This window comes from Anomaloglossus baeobatrachus, chromosome 11, assembly GCF_048569485.1.
Source record: "Anomaloglossus baeobatrachus isolate aAnoBae1 chromosome 11, aAnoBae1.hap1, whole genome shotgun sequence".
NCBI classification, from domain to species: domain Eukaryota; kingdom Metazoa; phylum Chordata; class Amphibia; order Anura; family Aromobatidae; genus Anomaloglossus; species Anomaloglossus baeobatrachus.
In genome coordinates this window covers 96184968-96202769 of record NC_134363.1, presented here as the reverse complement: position 1 = coordinate 96202769, position 17802 = coordinate 96184968, and the positions used below count along the sequence as shown (strand labels likewise).

The window sequence follows — 17802 nt, the reverse complement described above, 5'->3', positions numbered from 1 at the left end:
GTACAGATGAACAATGACCCCAAGCATACAGCCAAAGCTACCCAGAAGTTCATGAGTGCAAAAAAGTGGAACATTCTGCAATGGCCAAGTCAATCACCAGATCTTAACCCAATTGAGCATGCATTTCACTTGCTCAAATCCAGACTTAAGACGGAAAGACCCACAAACAAGCAAGACCTGAAGGCTGTGGCTGTAAAGGCCTGGCAAAGCATTAAGAAGGAGGAAACCCAGCGTTTGGGGATGTCCATGGGTTCCAGACTTAAGGCAGTGGTTGCCTCCAAAGGATTCGCAACAAAATATTGAAAATAAAAATATTTTGTTTGGGTTTGGTTTATTTGTCCAATTACTTTTGACCTCCTAAAATGTGGAGTGTTTGTAAAGAAATGTGTACAATTCCTACAATTTCTATCAGATATTTGTGTTCAAACCTTCAAATTAAACGTTACAATCTGCACTTGAATTCTGTTGTAGAGGTTTCATTTCAAATCCAATGTGGTGGCATGCAGAGCCCAACTCGCGAAAATTGTGTCACTGTCCAAATATTTCTGGACCTAACTGTATATCTATTTAGAAATATATATATTTCTTAATAAATATATAAATAGATACTATATATTATAGAATTTAATTGAAAATAAAGATTTTGAAGATTTTAAAAGATAAATATGTGTTTCAGACCATGTTTATTACTGCAAAAATGAAACATCCAGCCGCATACAACCGCAAGTGTGAAACCAGAATCCGACGCCCATTGAAATACATTGCAGCTATTGCTGCAATGTACAGGATCCGGTGAGCTGCAGTTTTTTTGATCAGAAGGAAAAAACGCTACATGTAGCATTTTTGAAAGATGGTAAAAAACTGCAAGTGAAAGGATCCAGACCCTGCCGCATGCAAACGGATGCAAACGCATGTTGCCGCTAGTCCATTGACATTGCATTGTGCTGTCAATGGATCCGGCAACATGCTTTTTCCGTTTTTCTGCCGACCGGCACAAAAACGCTGATGTGAAGCTAGCCTTAGGCTAGGTTCACACTTCCGTTGTTTTGCATCAGTCACAATCCGTCGCCTTGAGGAATTACGGTATCCTGCAAAATATTTTGCAGGAATCCAGTTTTTCTCCAAAGATTTCTATTAGTGACGGATTGTGACTGATGATGCTGCGTTGCATCCGCTGTGTCGCGGTCAGTCGTTTTTTAACTGACCGCCGGGCGGGAGCAACGCAGCCTGTAACGTTTTTTGAGCAGCGCAATCCGTAGGATTTTGCTGCGCATGCTCTCTCTGGCTCCCTGCACCCGTAACCAGGATACATATCGGGTAACCAAGCAATGTGCTTTGGTTAGTTACCCGATATTTACACTGGTAACGTGTGCAGGGAGCCAGCGCTAAGCGGTGTACGCTGGTATCCAAGATAAATATCGGGTAACCAAGCAAAAAGTGGTTTGCTTTTAGTTAACCGATATTTACCCTGGATACGTGTGCAAGGAGGCCGACACTTCCCTGCTCGGCTCCGCCCCTTCCCGCACTCCGCATGTATACACACTCACACTAACTCACACACACTCACTTGTCCCCAGCCCTGCAGTCCCTGCAGCACTGACGTCCTCAGCGCCACGGCCCCGCTCGGCTCCACCCCCTCGCGCTCCGTCCCCCTCGCGCTCTGCCCCCCTCGCGCTCCGCCCCCCCGCATACAACGGAGTCCGACAATGATTTCTGTTCTTTGTCATCCGTTGTACAACGCATCAGTCACATGCGTCAAGCAACGCATGTGACTGATGCAAAACAACGGAAATGTGAACTTAGCCTTAGGCTACTTTCACACATCAGGTTTTTCCCATCAGGCACAATCCGGAAAAAAAAACGGTTAAAACGGATCCGGTACCGCATCCGTTTTATCCCCATTGATTTGTATTGTCGCTGGATTGTGCCTGATGACCTTGCGTTGCATCCAGCTTTTTCCGGATTCGGCTTAATTAATGAATGTGGTGGCCGCATGGAACGATTCATGCAACGTTTTTGTCTCATAAAAAACAACGGTACAGCGCCGGGTGCTGCGCTCTGCGGCATGGTGCAAAATGAAAGTCTATGCATGCCTAATCCGGTGGCATGCATCAAACGCCGGAAGCATGTACCGGATTCGGTTTTTACTTCTGAGCATGCCCAGAAGTGATTCTCTGGCCTAAGAAAATCGGTGCGAGTGGAGTGCGATAAAACATCGCATTCCACTTGGACCAATTCTAGCCTGTGTGTCAGCACACATGAGTGATTATTGTCTCAGTCCTAATCGGACCGAGAAAACAATCGCAGCATGCTGCAACTGTAATGCTATACTCTTTTCTCTCGCACCCATTCAAGTGAATAGGGTGAGAGATAAATCGCACTGCACTCGTGGTACACTGGTGTACCATGCATGCAGAGCGAGAGTCGCAATAGCCGGCAACGGAAAAGAGCGGGAGATAAATCCCACCTTCCCCTCCTCCGTGCCAGCCCGCCCCTCCTGAGAGCCGGCCCGCGCCCTGCAGCTGTGGTCCGCTCGCACAGGCTGACCGCAGACGCAGGGACACTAGCATGACACTCAGCCCCTGCTGTGCTGCCAGCACGAGCCGAGTGTCATGCGAGCATCGCAGTGTGGCCCCAGCCTCTCTCTCTCTCACACTCACTGACTCATTCACTCACTCTCACCCACTCACCGATCACCAGCGCGGCGCTGCACAGCTGTCACACTGCTGGCGGCTTCTCCTGATTTGAAAATGCTGTCCGCCCATTATTCAATCTCGTATTCACTGCTTTCCCCGCCCACCGGCGCCTATGATTGGTTGCAGTCAGACACGCCCCCACGCTGACAGCTGTCTCACTGCAACCAATCACAGCCGCCGGTGGGCGGGTCTATATCTTGCAGTAAAATAAATAAAAAAAAACTGGCGTGTGGTCCCCATCAATTTTGATACCAGCCATGGTAAAGCCACACGGCTGAAGGCTGGTATTCTCAGGATGGGGAGCTCCACGTTATGGGGAGCCCCCCAGCCTAACAATATCAGCCAGCAGCCGCCCGGAATTGCCGCATCCATTAGATGCGACAGTCCAGGGACTCTACCTGGCTCATCCCGAGTTGCCCTGCTGCGGTGGCAATCGGGGTAATAAGGGGTTAATCATGGCAGGCGTCTATGAGACACCCCAATGATTAACCTGTAAGTGAAAGTAAATAAACACATACACCCAAAAAATACTTTATTTGGAATAAAAGACAAAACACACCCTCTTTCACCATTTTATTAAAATCCCCAAACACACCTCCAGGTCCGACGTAATCCACAGAGGTCCCGCGACACTTTCAGCTCTGCTACATGAAGCTGACAGGAGCGGCAGTGGAACACCGCCGCTCTCTATCAGCTCCACGCAGCAACTGAGGGAGTCGCGCTGTCAGCGGTGACGTCACTGAGGTAGTGTCGGGGTGTGCGGTGATGATGCGTGCGGGAGTGCCGGTGTATGTGCAGTGATGATGCGTGCGGGAGTGCCGGTGTATGTGCAGTGATGGTGCGTGCGGGAGTGCTGGGGTGTGTGCGGTGATGATGCGTGCGGGAGTGCCGGTGTATGTGCAGTGATGATGCGTGCGGGAGTGCCGATGTATGTGCAGTGATGATGCGTGCGGGAGTGCCGGTGTATGTGCAGTGATGATGCGTGCGGGAGTGCCGGTGTATGTGCAGTGATGATGCGTGCGGGAGTGCCGGTGTATGTGCAGTGATGGTGCGTGCGGGAGTGCCGGGGTGTGTGCGGTGATGATGTGTGCGGGAGTGCCGGGGTGTGTGCGGGGATGATGCGTGCGGGAGTGTCGGCGTGTGTGCGGGGATGATGCGTGCGGGAGTGCCGGTGTATGTGCAGTGATGATGGGTGCGGGAGTGTCGGGGTGATGCGTGTGGGAGTGCTGATCTATGTGCAGTGATGATGCGTGCAGGAATGCCGGTGTATGTGCAGTGATGATGCGTGCGGGAATGCTGGTGTATGTGCAGTGATGATGCGTGTGGGAGTGCCGGTGTATGTGCAGTGATAATGCGTGAGGGAGTGTCGGTGTATGTGCAGTGATGGTGCGTGAGGGAGTGCCGGGGTGTGTGCGGGATGATGCGTGCGGGAGTGTCGGGGTGTGTGCGGTAATGATGCGTGCGGGAGTGCCGGTGTATGTGCAGTGATGGTGCATGCGGGAGTGCCGGGGTGTGTGCGGGGATGATGCATGCGGGAGTGCCGGGGTGTGTGCAGTGATGATGCGTGCGGGAGTGCCGGGGTGTGTGCGGTGATGATGTGTGCGGGAGTGCCGGGGTGTGTGCGGGGATGATGCGTGCGGGAGTGCCGGGTGTGTGCGGGGATGATGCGTGTGGGAGTGCTGATGTATGTGCAGTGATGATGCGTGCGGGAGTGCCGGTGTATGTGCAGTGATGATGCGTGCAGGAGTGCCAGTGTATGTGCAGTGATGGTGCGTGAGGGAGTGCCGGTGTATGTGCAGCGATGGTGCGTGAGGGAGTGCCGGGGTGTGTGCGGGGATGATGCGTGCGGGAGTGCCGGTGTATGTGCAGTGATGGTGCATGCGGGAGTGCCGGGGTGTGTGCGGGGATGATGCGTGCGGGAGTGCCGGGGTGTGTGCAGTGATGATGCGTGCGGGAGTGCCGGGGTGTGTGCGGTGATGATGCGTGCGGGAGTGCCGGGGTGTGTGCGGGGATGATGCGTGCCGGTATATGTGCAGTGATGGTGCGAGCGGGAGTGCCAGTGTGTGTGCGGGAGTGGCGGTGCGTGCGGGAGTGCCGGGGTGTGTGCGGGGATGATGCGTGCGTGAGTGTCGGGGTGTGTGCGGGGATGATGCGTGCGGGAGAGCTGGGGTGTGTGCGGAGATAATGCGTGCGGAGATAATGCGTGCGGGAGTGCCTGCGTGTGCGGTGATGACGGGTGTCTCTCCCTCTCTCTCAGCTAAAAAAAAACAAAAACGGATCAGTTTTTTACCGGATCCGTCGCATCAGTTTTTACACACTCTGACACGAATCCGTTGCATCAGGCACAAACCGGATTATGCCTGATTGCAAAAAAACTGATGTGTGAAAGTAGCCAGTGAGACTCCCAGCTGAACCCTGGTCTCCTCACTGCTGGGCGCTGGATGGAGGTGCTGTATATTGGGGGTTTGCTGATGAGACCCTGAGCTGCTGCCGCACCCAGTGCTCCTCGCTGCTGGACGGAGCCAGCTGCTGCACCCAGGGCTCCTCACTGCTGGACGGAGGAACTGTATATTGGAGGGTTCCTGGTAAGACCCCCAGCTACACCCAGGGCTCTCCTCTGCTGGGTGCTAGATGAAGGTGCTGTATATTGGGGGTCCCCGGTAAGGCACCCAGCTGCTACACCCAGGGCTCCTCACTGCTGGGCGCTGGACAGAGGCACTGTATAATGGGGGTTCCCGGTGAGATCGCCAGCTGCTATACCCAGGGCTCCTCACTGCTGGGCGCTGGACAGAGGCACTGTATAATGGGGGTTCCCGGTGAGATCGCCAGCTGCTACACCCAGGGCTCCTCACTGCTGGGCGCTGGACAGAGGCACTGTATAATGGGGGTTCCCGGTGAGATCGCCAGCTGCTATACCCAGGGCTCCTCACTGCTGGGCGCTGGACAGAGGCACTGTATAATGGGGGTTCCGGGTGAGATCCCCAGCTGCTATACCCAGGGCTCCTCACTGCTCGGCGCTGGACAGAGGCATTGTATATTGAGGGCTTCCTGGGAAGACTCCCATCTGAACCCCGGTTTCCTCAGTGCTGGACAGAAGCACTGCATATTGGGGTGTTCCCAAGGAAATCCCCAACTGCACCCAGGACTCCTTACTGCTGGGTGCTGGACAGAAGCACTGTATAATGGGGGTTCCCAGTGAGATCCCCAGCTGTACCCAGGGCTCCTCACTGCTGGACTCTGTATATTGGTATTCCCGGTGAGACATCCCCCAGCTGTACCCAGGGCTCCTCACTGCTGGACTCTGTATATTGGTATTCCCGGTGAGACATCCCCCAGCTGTACCCAGGGCTCCTCACTGCTGGACTCTGTATATTGGTATTCCCGGTGAGACATCCCCCAGCTGTACCCAGGGCTCCTCACTGCTGGACTCTGTATATTGGTATTCCCGGTGAGACATCCCCCAGCTGTACCCAGGGCTCCTCACTGCTGGACTCTGTATATTGGTATTCCCGGTGAGACATCCCCCAGCTGTACCCAGGGCTCCTCACTGCTGGACTCTGTATATTGGTATTCCCGGTGAGACATCTCCCAGCTGTACCCAGGGCTCCTCACTGCTGGACTCTGTATATTGGTATTCCCGGTGAGACATCCCCCAGCTGTACCCAGGGCTCCTCACTGCTGGACTCTGTATATTGGTATTCCCGGTGAGACATCCCCCCAGCTGTACCCAGGGCTCCTCACTGCTGGACTCTGTATATTGGTATTCCCGGTGAGACATCCCCCCAGCTGTACCCAGGGCTCCTCACTGCTGGACTCTGTATATTGGTATTCCCGGTGAGACATCCCCCCAGCTGTACCCAGGGCTCCTCACTGCTGGACTCTGTATATTGGTATTCCCGGTGAGACATCCCCCAGCTGTACCCAGGGCTCCTCACTGCTGGACACTGTATATTGGTATTCCCGGTGAGACATCCCCCAGCTGTACCCAGGGCTCCTCACTGCTGGACACTGTATATTGGTATTCCCGGTGAGACATCCCCCAGCTGTACCCAGGGCTCCTCACTGCTGGACTCTGTATATTGGTATTCCCGGTGAGACATCCCCCAGCTGTACCCAGGGCTCCTCACTGCTGGACTCTGTATATTGGTATTCCCGGTGAGACATCCCCCAGCTGTACCCAGGGCTCCTCACTGCTGGACTCTGTATATTGGTATTCCCGGTGAGACATCCCCCAGCTGTACCCAGGGCTCCTCACTGCTGGACACTGTATATTGGTATTCCCGGTGAGACATCCCCCAGCTGTACCCAGGGCTCCTCACTGCTGGACTCTGTATATTGGTATTCCCGGTGAGACATCCCCCAGCTGTACCCAGGGCTCCTCACTGCTGGACACTGTATATTGGTATTCCCGGTGAGACATCCCCCAGCTGTACCCAGGGCTCCTCACTGCTGGACACTGTATATTGGTATTCCCGGTGAGACATCCCCCAGCTGTACCCAGGGCTCCTCACTGCTGGACTCTGTATATTGGTATTCCCGGTGAGACATCCCCCAGCTGTACCCAGGGCTCCTCACTGCTGGACTCTGTATATTGGTATTCCCGGTGAGACATCCCCCAGCTGTACCCAGGGCTCCTCACTGCTGGACACTGTATATTGGTATTCCCGGTGAGACATCCCCCCAGCTGTACCCAGGGCTCCTCACTGCTGGACTCTGTATATTGGTATTCCCGGTGAGACATCCCCCCAGCTGTACCCAGGGCTCCTCACTGCTGGACTCTGTATATTGGTATTCCCGGTGAGACATCCCCCAGCTGTACCCAGGGCTCCTCACTGCTGGACTCTGTATATTGGTATTCCCGGTGAGACATCCCCCAGCTGTACCCAGGGCTCCTCACTGCTGGACTCTGTATATTGGTATTCCCGGTGAGACATCCCCCAGCTGTACCCAGGGCTCCTCACTGCTGGACTCTGTATATTGGTATTCCCGGTGAGACATCCCCCAGCTGTACCCAGGGCTCCTCACTGCTGGACTCTGTATATTGGTATTCCCGGTGAGACATCCCCCAGCTGTACCCAGGGCTCCTCACTGCTGGACACTGTATATTGGTATTCCCGGTGAGACATCCCCCAGCTGTACCCAGGGCTCCTCACTGCTGGACTCTGTATATTGGTATTCCCGGTGAGACATCCCCCCAGCTGTACCCAGGGCTCCTCACTGCTGGACTCTGTATATTGGTATTCCCGGTGAGACATCCCCCCAGCTGTACCCAGGGCTCCTCACTGCTGGACTCTGTATATTGGTATTCCCGGTGAGACATCCCCCAGCTGTACCCAGGGCTCCTCACTGCTGGACTCTGTATATTGGTATTCCCGGTGAGACATCCCCCAGCTGTACCCAGGGCTCCTCACTGCTGGACTCTGTATATTGGTATTCCCGGTGAGACATCCCCCAGCTGTACCCAGGGCTCCTCACTGCTGGACTCTGTATATTGGTATTCCCGGTGAGACATCCCCCAGCTGTACCCAGGGCTCCTCACTGCTGGACTCTGTATATTGGTATTCCCGGTGAGACATCCCCCAGCTGTACCCAGGGCTCCTCACTGCTGGACACTGTATATTGGTATTCCCGGTGAGACATCCCCCAGCTGTACCCAGGGCTCCTCACTGCTGGACTCTGTATATTGGTATTCCCGGTGAGACATCCCCCAGCTGTACCCAGGGCTCCTCACTGCTGGACACTGTATATTGGTATTCCCGGTGAGACATCCCCCCAGCTGTACCCAGGGCTCCTCACTGCTGGACTCTGTATATTGGTATTCCCGGTGAGACATCCCCCAGCTGTACCCAGGGCTCCTCACTGCTGGACTCTGTATATTGGTATTCCCGGTGAGACATCCCCCAGCTGTACCCAGGGCTCCTCACTGCTGGACACTGTATATTGGTATTCCCGGTGAGACATCCCCCAGCTGTACCCAGGGCTCCTCACTGCTGGACACTGTATATTGGTATTCCCGGTGAGACATCCCCCAGCTGTACCCAGGGCTCCTCACTGCTGGACTCTGTATATTGGTATTCCCGGTGAGACATCCCCCAGCTGTACCCAGGGCTCCTCACTGCTGGACTCTGTATATTGGTATTCCCGGTGAGACATCCCCCCAGCTGTACCCAGGGCTCCTCACTGCTGGACACTGTATATTGGTATTCCCGGTGAGACATCCCCCAGCTGTACCCAGGGCTCCTCACTGCTGGACTCTGTATATTGGTATTCCCGGTGAGACATCCCCCAGCTGTACCCAGGGATCCTCACTGCTGGACTCTGTATATTGGTATTCCCGGTGAGACATCCCCCCAGCTGTACCCAGGGCTCCTCACTGCTGGACACTGTATATTGGTATTCCCGGTGAGACATCCCCCAGCTGTACCCAGGGCTCCTCACTGCTGGACTCTGTATATTGGTATTCCCGGTGAGACATCCCCCAGCTGTACCCAGGGCTCCTCACTGCTGGACTCTGTATATTGGTATTCCCGGTGAGACATCCCCCAGCTGTACCCAGGGCTCCTCACTGCTGGACTCTGTATATTGGTATTCCCGGTGAGACATCCCCCAGCTGTACCCAGGGCTCCTCACTGCTGGACTCTGTATATTGGTATTCCCGGTGAGACATCCCCCAGCTGTACCCAGGGCTCCTCACTGCTGGACTCTGTATATTGGTATTCCCGGTGAGACATCCCCCAGCTGTACCCAGGGCTCCTCACTGCTGGACTCTGTATATTGGTATTCCCGGTGAGACATCCCCCAGCTGTACCCAGGGCTCCTCACTGCTGGACACTGTATATTGGTATTCCCGGTGAGACATCCCCCAGCTGTACCCAGGGCTCCTCACTGCTGGACTCTGTATATTGGTATTCCCGGTGAGACATCCCCCAGCTGTACCCAGGGCTCCTCACTGCTGGACACTGTATATTGGTATTCCCGGTGAGACATCCCCCAGCTGTACCCAGGGCTCCTCACTGCTGGACTCTGTATATTGGTATTCCCGGGGAGACATCCCCCAGCTGTACCCAGGGCTCCTCACTGCTGGACTCTGTATATTGGTATTCCCGGTGAGACATCCCCCAGCTGTACCCAGGGCTCCTCACTGCTGGACTCTGTATATTGGTATTCCCGGTGAGACATCCCCCAGCTGTACCCAGGGCTCCTCACTGCTGGACTCTGTATATTGGTATTCCCGGTGAGACATCCCCCAGCTGTACCCAGGGCTCCTCACTGCTGGACTCTGTATATTGGTATTCCCGGTGAGACATCCCCCAGCTGTACCCAGGGCTCCTCACTGCTGGACTCTGTATATTGGTATTCCCGGTGAGACATCCCCCAGCTGTACCCAGGGCTCCTCACTGCTGGACTCTGTATATTGGTATTCCCGGTGAGACATCCCCCAGCTGTACCCAGGGCTCCTCACTGCTGGACTCTGTATATTGGTATTCCCGGTGAGACATCCCCCAGCTGTACCCAGGGCTCCTCACTGCTGGACTCTGTATATTGGTATTCCCGGTGAGACATCCCCCAGCTGTACCCAGGGCTCCTCACTGCTGGACTCTGTATATTGGTATTCCCGGTGAGACATCCCCCCAGCTGTACCCAGGGCTCCTCACTGCTGGACTCTGTATATTGGTATTCCCGGTGAGACATCCCCCAGCTGTACCCAGGGCTCCTCACTGCTGGACTCTGTATATTGGTATTCCCGGTGAGACATCCCCCAGCTGTACCCAGGGCTCCTCACTGCTGGACTCTGTATATTGGTATTCCCGGTGAGACATCCCCCAGCTGTACCCAGGGCTCCTCACTGCTGGACTCTGTATATTGGTATTCCCGGTGAGACATCCCCCAGCTGTACCCAGGGCTCCTCACTGCTGGACTCTGTATATTGGTATTCCCGGTGAGACATCCCCCAGCTGTACCCAGGGCTCCTCACTGCTGGACTCTGTATATTGGTATTCCCGGTGAGACATCCCCCAGCTGTACCCAGGGCTCCTCACTGCTGGACTCTGTATATTGGTATTCCCGGTGAGACATCCCCCAGCTGTACCCAGGGCTCCTCACTGCTGGACTCTGTATATTGGTATTCCCGGTGAGACATCCCCCAGCTGTACCCAGGGCTCCTCACTGCTGGACACTGTATATTGGTATTCCCGGTGAGACATCCCCCAGCTGTACCCAGGGCTCCTCACTGCTGGACTCTGTATATTGGTATTCCCGGTGAGACATCCCCCAGCTGTACCCAGGGCTCCTCACTGCTGGACTCTGTATATTGGTATTCCCGGTGAGACATCCCCCAGCTGTACCCAGGGCTCCTCACTGCTGGACTCTGTATATTGGTATTCCCGGTGAGACATCCCCCAGCTGTACCCAGGGCTCCTCACTGCTGGACTCTGTATATTGGTATTCCCGGTGAGACATCCCCCAGCTGTACCCAGGGCTCCTCACTGCTGGACTCTGTATATTGGTATTCCCGGTGAGACATCCCCCAGCTGTACCCAGGGCTCCTCACTGCTGGACTCTGTATATTGGTATTCCCGGTGAGACATCCCCCAGCTGTACCCAGGGCTCCTCACTGCTGGACACTGTATATTGGTATTCCCGGTGAGACATCCCCCCAGCTATACCCAGGGCTCCTCACTGCTGGACTCTGTATATTGGTATTCCCGGTGAGACATCCCCCAGCTGTACCCAGGGCTCCTCACTGCTGGACACTGTATATTGGTATTCCCGGTGAGACATCCCCCAGCTGTACCCAGGGCTCCTCACTGCTGGACTCTGTATATTGGTATTCCCGGTGAGACATCCCCCAGCTGTACCCAGGGCTCCTCACTGCTGGACTCTGTATATTGGTATTCCCGGTGAGACATCCCCCAGCTGTACCCAGGGCTCCTCACTGCTGGACTCTGTATATTGGTATTCCCGGTGAGACATCCCCCAGCTGTACCCAGGGCTCCTCACTGCTGGACACTGTATATTGGTATTCCCGGTGAGACATCCCCCAGCTGTACCCAGGGCTCCTCACTGCTGGACTCTGTATATTGGTATTCCCGGTGAGACATCCCCCAGCTGTACCCAGGGCTCCTCACTGCTGGACACTGTATATTGGTATTCCCGGTGAGACATCCCCCAGCTGTACCCAGGGCTCCTCACTGCTGGACTCTGTATATTGGTATTCCCGGTGAGACATCCCCCAGCTGTACCCAGGGCTCCTCACTGCTGGACTCTGTATATTGGTATTCCCGGTGAGACATCCCCCAGCTGTACCCAGGGCTCCTCACTGCTGGACTCTGTATATTGGTATTCCCGGTGAGACATCCCCCAGCTGTACCCAGGGCTCCTCACTGCTGGACTCTGTATATTGGTATTCCCGGTGAGACATCCCCCAGCTGTACCCAGGGCTCCTCACTGCTGGACTGTAACTGTATGGGCTCCTTAAAGGTATGACGTCATTTCTCGGATAGGCGTAGCTCCATACTCGCTGCCTCGCAACTGCGCATTCATCGTATACTGGTTTCCTCGCAACCGCTTACAACGTCACGACGCACACATCATGTGGTACCGATTGCAGGAGGTCTGATGGGCGGAGCTGGAGCTGGCTTTTCGCGGGAAAGCTAAACGTGCTGAGAAGACCGTGAGGCCGCTGCCGTGAGCGCTGTACTGGTGGAGGTGAGGGCACGCATAATTTCCTATTAATGTCTACTGTCTCGTCCTCGCCCTGCCTCTGTGCGGCCTCTTGTAGTAATTAGAGCGCTGTCCGCGGCCTTCCTTTTCCGCACGTCTTTTGTGAGGAGCCGTGTGCTGCTCCTGGCCGCTGCGGTTGTGGTGCGGTTTCTCCCGGTGCCCTTGTGTCTCGACGCTGTGTGACCGCCGCTCACCTTCCTTGGCCCCACCATGCCTGGACATTTCCCATGTTTGCGCTGTTGCTTTTTCTCCTCACTCCTGTGCACATAGTTCTCGTTTTCCCGATTACCAGTGGTGTAACCAGAGTCTGATGGGCCCCTGTGCAAAGTACGATGCTGAAGTTGGTTTCTTATTCGTCCAGTTTCTTATTCGGCAATTTAGTTTTTTCAGTTTTTTATGCATTTATCAACAAAAATGACACATGACAATAATAAAATACAATGCACTGATGAGCCCTAATATACATACACTCAAAACCAGCTGCGAAAATTAAAAAACTGGCAAAAAAATGGGCATCAAAGTGGGCACCGAAGTATGTTAGTTAAAGGGTTAAATGGCTTTGGGCCACTGATCTAACACCAAAATTGCATATCTAGTGATGCCTCTAATCAAACTCAAGTGTCTCCAGCCTGGCCCAAAGGGGTTCTGGGCATCAAAACTGGCATCAAAGTGGGCACACAGCCAATTTTCACAGATTTGAATAAGTAACTGGTGTTTTTGAGGGGTTAAATGGCTTTGGGCCACTGATCTCACACCACATTTACATATCTAGTGATGCCACACATCAAATTCAGATCACTACAGCCTGGCCCAAACAGGTTCTGGGCATCAGAACTGGCATCAAAGTGGGCAAAACCCCAGTTTTCACAGATTTGAATAAGTAACCAGTGTTTTTGAGGGGTTAAATGGCTTTGGGCCACTGATCTCACACCACATTTACATACCTAGTGATGCCACACATCAAATTCAGATCACTACAGCCTGGCCCAAACAGGTTCTGGGCATCAGAACTGGCATCAAAGTGGGCAAAACCCCAGTTTTCACAGATTTGAATAAGTAACCAGTGTTTTTGAGGGGTTAAATGGCTTTGGGCCACTGATCTCACACCACATTTACATACCTAGTGATGCCACACATCAAATTCAGATCACTTCAGCCTGGCCCAAACAGGTTCTGGGCATCAGAACTGGCATCAAAGTGGTAAAAATCCCAGTTTTCACAGATTTGAATAAGTAACTGGTGTTTTTGAAGGGTTAAATGGCTTTGGGCCACTGATCTCACACCACATTTACATACCTAGTGATGCCACACATCAAATTCAGATCACTCCAGCCTGGCCCAAACAGGTTCTGGGCATCAGAACTGGCATCAAAGTGGGCAAAAACCCAGTTTTCACAGATTTGAATAAGTAACCAGTGTTTTTGAGAGGTTAAATGGCTTTGGGCCACTGATCTCACACCACATTTACATACCTAGTGATGCCACACATCAAATTCAGATCACTTTAGCCTGGCCCAAACAGGTTCTGGGCATCAGAACTGGCATCAAAGTGGGCAAAACCCCAGTTTTCACGGATTTGAATAAGTAACTGGTGTTTTTGAGGGGTTAAATGGCTTTGGGCCACTAATCTCACACCACATTTACATACCTAGTGATGCCACACATCAAATTCAGATCACTTTAGCCTGGCCCAAACAGGTTCTGGGTATCAGAACTGGCATCAAAGTGGGCAAAACCCCAGTTTTCACAGATTTGAATAAGTAACCAGTGTTTTTGAGGGGTTAAATGGCTTTGGGCCACTGATCTGACACCACATTTACATACCTAGTGATGACACACATAAAATTCAGATCACTTTAGCCTGGCCCAAACAGGTTCTGGGCATCAGAACTGGCATCAAAGTGGGCAAAACCCCAGTTTTCACAGATTTGAATAAGTAACTGGTGTTTTTGAGGGGTTAAATGGCTTTGGGCCACTGATCTCACACCACATTTACATACCTAGTGATGCCACACATCAAATTCAGATCACTTTAGCCTGGCCCAAACAGGTTCTGGGCATCAGAACTGGCATCAAAGTGGGCAAAACCACAGTTTTCACAGATTTGAATAAGTAACCAGTGTTTTTGAAGGGTTAAATGGCTTTGGGCCACTGATCTGACACCACATTTACATACCTAGTGATGCCACACATCAAATTCAGATCACTCCAGCCTGGCCCAAACAGGTTCTGGGCATCAGAACTGGCATCAAAGTGGTAAAAATCTCAGTTTTCACAGATTTGAATAAGTAACCAGTGTTTTTGAGGGGTTAAATGGCTTTGGGCCACTGATCGCACACCACATTTACATAACTGATGATGCCACAAATCAAATTCAGATCACTACAGCCTGGCCCAAACAGGTTCTGGGCATCAGAACTGGCATCAAAGTGGTAAAAATCCCAGTTTTCACAGATTTGAATAAGTAACCAGTGTTTTTGAGGGGTTAAATGGCTTTGGGCCACTGACCTCACACCACATTTACATACCTAGTGATGCCACACATCAAATTCAGATCTCTCCAGCCTGGCCCAAACAGGTTCTGGGCATCAGAACTGGCATCAAAGTGGTAAAAATCCCAGTTTTCACAGATTTGAATAAGTAACCAGTGTTTTTGAGGGGTTAAATGGCTTTGGGCCACTGATCTCACACCACATTTACATACCTAGTGATGACACACATAAAATTCAGATCACTCCAGCCTGGCCCAAACAGGTTCTGGGCATCAGAACTGGCATCAAAGTGGTAAAAATCCCAGTTTTCACAGATTTGAATAAGTAACTGGTGTTTTTGAAGGGTTAAATGGCTTTGGGCCACTGATCTCACACCACATTTACATACCCAGTGATGCCACACAACAAATTCAGATCACTACAGCCTGGCCCAAACAGGTTCTGGGCATCAGAACTGGTATCAAGATGGGCAAAACCCCAGTTTTCACAGATTTGAATAAGTAACCAGTGTTTTTGAGGGGTTAAATGGCTTTGGGCCACTGATCTGACACCACATTTACATACCTAGTGATGACACACATAAAATTCAGATCACTTTAGCCTGGCCCAAACAGGTTCTGGGCATCAGAACTGGCATCAAAGTGGGCAAAACCCCAGTTTTCACAGATTTTAATAAGTAACTGGTGTTTTTGAGGGGTTAAATGGCTTTGGGCCACTGATCTCACACCACATTTACATACCTAGTGATGCCACACATGAAATTCAGATCACTTTAGCCTGGCCCAAACAGGTTCTGGGCATCAGAACTGGCATCAAAGTGGGCAAAACCCCAGTTTTCACAGATTTGAATAAGTAACCAGTGTTTCTTCAGCGCTCTATTGGGAGACCCAGACGATTGGGGTATAGCTACTGCCCTCCGGAGGCCACACAAAGCACTACACTAAAAAGTGCAAGGCCCCTCCCCCTCTGGCTATACCCCCCCGTGGTATCACGGGTTCTCCAGTTTTAGCTTTGTGTGCGAAGGAGGTCAGACATCCACGCATAGCTCCACAGATTTTAGTCAGCAGTAGCTGCTGACTATTTCGGATGGAAGAAAAGAGGACACATATAGTGTCCCCAGCATGCTCCCTTCTCACCCCTGGATGGTGTTGTAAGGTTGAGGTACCTATTGCTGGTACGGAGGCTGGAGCCCACATGCTGCTTTCCTTCCACATCCCCCTGAGGGGCTCTGAGGAAGTGGGATCCTGCCGGCCTCAAAGCTCTGACGCCGGGCTCCATCCACAGACCCATTTGAACCTGCTGGATACGGAGCTGGAGTACCGTTCAGGGACATGGCCCTGCACCATTACAGGTACTCTGTGTCCCCGTACACACAGGCACAGCACACTCCAGACTTGCTGGGTGTGCTAGTGCGCCGGGGACAGTAAAGGGTTACAGTCACTGCAGCTTTGCTGAGTGACTTTGTGTTTTGGGAACTACCGCGCCGGACGCTCCGGGAGCGGCGGCGCGGCTGGGACTTGTAGTTCGCCGGGGACTGGGCGCCGACCGCGCTTTTACGGCGGCGGCGCTTATAACTCCAGTCCCCGGCTTCTGCGGCCTAGTGCCGCTTCGTTCCCGCCCCCTCCCTGTCACTCAGGGAAGGGGACAGGCGCTGAGCAATCAGCAGCGCCGAGGGCTGGAGCCTTTTTACATGCTCCAGCCCTCTCACTGCACTCTGTCGGACGCCGGATTCCCGCTCTGCCTTGGGGGCACGCCCACGGCCCGCCCCTACTCACACGAGCTGGGGAAGAAGCCGGCAGCCATTACTGCAGAGCTCAGGGCACCAAGGCAGGACAGTGGCGATCATACACCCGCTTATAGGCGGGCGGTAAGAGGCACAATAGTGCTGACCACGATATAACTGCAGTGTATACATGTGTTGTTTTTAACTGCATAGGTCGCTATATGCCCGCTTGGGGAGCGACACATCAGCAGCAGGAAAGCAGGTGTGCTAAAGCACAGGCTTTCTAAGCTGCTTGTTTTGCACGACTGAGGTGTTCATTTGTGTTTATGCTGATATGCTATACATTGCACTGTACAGTCGCTAGTATTAGCTATATTCTTCTGGAATGGCTAGACTACAGCAGCAGAAAACCAAGGGTGCTGGGGCACAGGTTTTTTTCTATGCTGCTTGTATTGCATGGGCTGCAGTGTGCATTTGTACTTGTGCTTGTATGCTATACATTGCACTGTATGGTCACTCTTCTGGGCTATATTCCCCTAGATGACTAGTATACAGCAGCAGAAGAGCAGAGGTGCCAGGGCACAGGCTTCTATGCTGCTTGTATTGCTTGTGCTGCAGTGGTCATTTGTACTTTATGCTTGTATGCTATACATTGCAATGTACGGTCACCAATCTTGGCTATATACTTCTAGATAGCTAGTCGGCAGCGGCAAAAAAGCAACACAGATTTCAGTGCTGTTTTTACTACATGGGATGCTGTTCATGACACCGTCTCATTGTGTGCATGCTCCCCTGTAGCACTTCGTCTGCCGGGGTCTCTAGCACTTCGTCTGCCGGGGTCTCTACTAGTCGTGGCCAAAGAAACCTCCTGTCAACCCTGTCCATGGACAGGGACGGAGTAGTCATAATATAGAGACTTGCACCCATGGGCAATCTACTTGACCAAAAGGCAGCTCTTCAGGGCTTTGATACTGACATCGCTCTCAATCCGGATACACCGGGTGGTAACGCCATACGGAATGATCCTATACCGTCCATCAATGGAAGGTTGGATCTTTCTCCCTCAGCTCCCCCAGTGGAGATAGGAGACGAACAGGAGAAGTTCCTTTTCAGTGTCTCACGCAGATATTGAGTATTTTTCTGGCCACGCTGACTTCAGAGAAGCAGT

The 17802-nt window shown here is 52.8% G+C and overlaps 1 protein-coding gene across 1 annotated transcript in view; it reads left to right on the top strand.

Annotated features, from left to right (window-relative positions):
* The first annotated feature begins 12197 nt into the window (after window positions 1-12197).
* LIG1 (DNA ligase 1) overlaps window positions 12198-17802 on the top strand; it is a 793173-nt gene continuing 787568 nt past the window's right edge. Inside the window, exon 1 of the mRNA XM_075328748.1 lies at window positions 12198-12404. The gene's annotated coding sequence lies outside the window, so the exon portion shown is untranslated. The remainder of the gene's footprint in view (window positions 12405-17802) is intronic.